General features: G+C 45.1%; 1 pseudogene; it reads right to left on the bottom strand.

The window, feature by feature from the left end:
• Window positions 1-1,652: 1,652 nt before the first annotated feature.
• Window positions 1,653-2,262, bottom strand: LOC108512643 (uncharacterized; annotated as a pseudogene).
• Between the last annotated feature and the right edge of the window lie 1,562 nt (window positions 2,263-3,824).

Below are 3,824 nucleotides of genomic sequence, written 5' to 3' on the forward strand. Positions count from 1 at the left end.
GAAATCCCAGTGCTTGGTATATACCCAAAAGAAAGAAAATCAGTATATCAAAGAGATATCTGCATGCCTATGTTTGTTGCAGCAGTGTTTACAAGAGCTAAGATTTGGAAGCAACGTAACTGTTCATCAACAGATGAATGGGTAAAGAACATGTGGTACATAGACACAATGGAGTACTATTCAGCCGTAAAAAAGAATGAGATCCAGTCATTTGCAACAACATGGATGGAACTGTAGATCATTACATTAAGTGAAATAAGCCAGGCACAGAAAACAAATGTTTCATGTTCTCATTTACTTGTGGGATCTAAAACTCAAAACAATTGAACTCATGGAGATAAAGAGTAGAAGAACGGTTACCAAAGGCTGGGAAGGGTATTGGGGCATGTGGGGAGGTGGTGGTGTTTTATGGGTACAAGTAATAATTAGAAAGAATGAATAAGAACTACTATTTGATAGCACAACAGGGTGACTATAGTCAATAATAACTTAATTGTACATTTTAAAACAACTTAAAGGGTGTGTTGAATTGTTTGTAACTTGAAGCATAAATGCTTGAGGGGATGGATATTTCATTCTCCATGATGTGCTTATTTCACATTGCATGCCTGTATCACATCTCATGTACCGAATAAATACATACCTCTACTATGTGCCCACAATTTTTTTTCCCAAACTATTGCATTTATTATAAACAAGGGTGCAGACCGTAGACTCTCAGAAACACAACAGATACGAAGCTGAGACAGCTTTGGTGAAACAATAACTGAGAGACAGGGAACACCAAGGTATTCATGTCTGCCATCCAGGGCCCCACACCCCACCTTTGGTCCAGATGGCCCCTTGGCCCAGGTGTCCCTGCTGCCAGAACACACTGGACTGGGGTTCAGAAGTTGCATATTCTATGAGGCTGGTGTCAGGGGAAGCAGGGACTCACAGTTGCCAGGTTGTCCCTCTCCTCCTGGCAATTTCCCTCCACAACCCAGGGGTTTCAGTCTCACATCAATTATCACATTTTAAAACAGAAAACAAGGCAAAATGTTTGGTTAAAATAAAATGAAAACACTGCAGGAAAGAGACCTGAGTGTGCTGGTGGACAGACCACCCTGTTCACCTGTGGGAAGGGCAGGGCCAGCAAGGGCAAGAGAGCTCCCTGTGGGTAGCTAGGCTCTGTGTGTGGCCCTCCAGGTGGTCCTAGGGAGGATGCAGGGACAGGGACAGTCCAGGTAGACAGCTATCAGGTAAATAAGGCTCTGTCTGAGGTGTTCTGGCATCAGGAGGTTGCCTGACCCCAATGGGCATGACACAGGCTCCAGGGAGCAATGGGACATCTGCCCAAAGGATCAAAGCCCAACTTGGTCAGATCCCAAGCTTCACCTGCATCATGTCTCTGGCTCTGCAAAGGGTACCCCAACTCTGGGGACAAACCTTGCCCTTGGGCAGCAGCTGGCTACATTGCCAAAACCAGGACACATTGATATCATACTCACAGAAAGCTGCACCATCCTGATGTGACAGGCCACACTTGCTCACCCTAGGGTAAGCTGGAAAAGAACTCCAGATATGCCCTGGAGAGCCCCCCACCTCTCAGGGGCCACCTCGCAGGGTGCTCCCCACCCCATTCTTTGGCTTGAGATTTTAGTAAGCATAATTTCAGGTGAGGAAGAGAAGAAAGTCTGGTCCCAGCCCACTCTGGCAAGGATCGTTCCCCACCTCATCAGCATCAGAGGAAGCCACATATACAGGCAGGACACACACAGCACACACGGGGCATAAGGAACCATGCCTTCACACCACTCACACACACACAATATAACCTAGTGGCAGCCGGAGAGGCCGGGGCATGCTCAGGGAGCCACCTTCAGAGCATCTATGTAGGCCGGGTTGTAAGGAGGCTGGCTTGTGGGGTATGGCACGGTTGCTCCTCCGGCTAGGGTCTCATGGTAGGCCGGTGGGCCCATGGACTGGGCCGAGTAAGGTGGTGGGTACTGTGTTGGGTAGGGTGCTGCTGGCATCCCTGGCTGGGGGAGCATGGGGTTGTAGCCCTGGTAGCTCAATCCAGGGTAGCTGGGTGGCACACTTGGAGGCTGAGTGTAAGGGGCGTGCACCACAGTGGTGAACGTAATGGTGGTGACAACCGGATGCGGTCGGTGTCACATCTTGTATAGGCAGCAGCAGGAGCAGGTGAAGCAGATGATGATAGTGATGACAGACAGCACAAAGATGGTCAGGCTGATGGCCACCCGTAGCTCTGAACCCCATGTTAGCCTCTGCCTTCACCCAGGGGCCTCCTGCACCCCTGGACTTCCCCTCTTTCCATCATGGGCCACTCAGTTTCAATTTCCTCCCCTTTCAGAGAAAAGGAAAGCAAATCTCCTCCCACAAAATTAGAAAAAAATAATAATACAAGGAAAGTATCAGGCGGGGTGCGGTGGCTTATGCCTGTAATCCCAGCACTTTCGGAGGCCAAGGCAGGCAGATTACTTGAGGTCAGGAGTTAGAGACCAGCCTGGCCAACATGGAGAAACTCTGTCTCTACTAAAAGTACAAAAATTAGCTGGGCATGGTGGCAGGTACCTGTAATCCTAGCTACTTGGGAGGCTGGGGCAGGAGAATCGCTTGAACTCAGGAGGCGGAGGTTGTAGTGAGCCAAGATTAGACCACTGCACTCCAGCCTGGGTGACAGAGTAAGACTCCGTCTCAAAAAAAAAAAAAAAAAGTATAAAANATAAAATATGTCTCACACAAAGATTTCATATTGATATTTGCAAAAAAGTAATGTTCCTGTTGGTTGAATTGTGTCTCCAAAAAACATTCATATGTTGAAGTTTGGCTCAGTGGTGCATGCCTATAGTCCCAGCTGCTCAAAAGGCTGAAGCAGGAGGATAAAGGTCAGAGGTTCAAGGCCGTAGTGAGTTATAATCATGCCTGTGAATAGCCACTACACACTAGCCTGAGCAACATACTGAAACTCTGTCTCCAAAAAAAGAGTCCAAATGTTGAAGTCCTAACCTTCAAAACCTGAATGTGACAATAATTAAAGTTAGGATTTTTGAAATGGTAATTAAAATAAAATGAGAAGCATGTTAGTAGAAGCCTTGATTCCTTTGAAGTGACTATTGGTAGAAATACGGACATTAAAATGATTTTGGTGAAGGCTCAGAAGGAAAAGAGAAGAGCTGTAAAGAGAGAAAGCTTCTGTCATCTTATGGAATATATATATCATCATGAACATCATATGGTAAAAATACGAATGTTTAAGGTTCTTCTGGTGTGGTCTCAAACAGAAATGAGGAACATGTTATTGGAAACGGGAGGAAAGGTTATTCTTGTTATAAATTAGCAAATAACTTGGACAAATTGTGTTCTAGTGTTTGGTGGAAAGTAGAATTTATAAGTGATGAATGAATATTTAGCTGAGTAGATTTCTAAGCCAAGTGTCAAAGACCTGACCTGGCTTCTTTTTGCTGCTTTATAGTAAAATGTGAAAGAAAGAATTAATTTGAGGAATGACTTTTTAAGTAAAAAGGGACCAGACTTGAAGATTTGGGAAATTCTCATCCTATTCATATTGCAAAACTTAGAAAGTGTGTTCTGGAGAGAACATCAAGGATATGTCTGGAAAACAATTTACTAAAGATATTACATGTGCAATTCATAGATCCAATGAACAGCTCAGCAGAATCCAGGAATAGAAAGGCAGTTGTCTAGGAAATATATGTGGACGACTCTCTTGTCTGATTTTGTACCTACTTTGAATTGCACAGGAGGCCCAAAAGGGTTTTGAGAATTTTGTACCAGCAGAAATGCTGCTAACTTGGACT

The sequence above is a fragment of the Rhinopithecus bieti genome, unplaced genomic scaffold, assembly GCF_001698545.2.
Source record: "Rhinopithecus bieti isolate Rb0 unplaced genomic scaffold, ASM169854v2 scaffold_31355, whole genome shotgun sequence".
Taxonomy (NCBI): domain Eukaryota; kingdom Metazoa; phylum Chordata; class Mammalia; order Primates; family Cercopithecidae; genus Rhinopithecus; species Rhinopithecus bieti.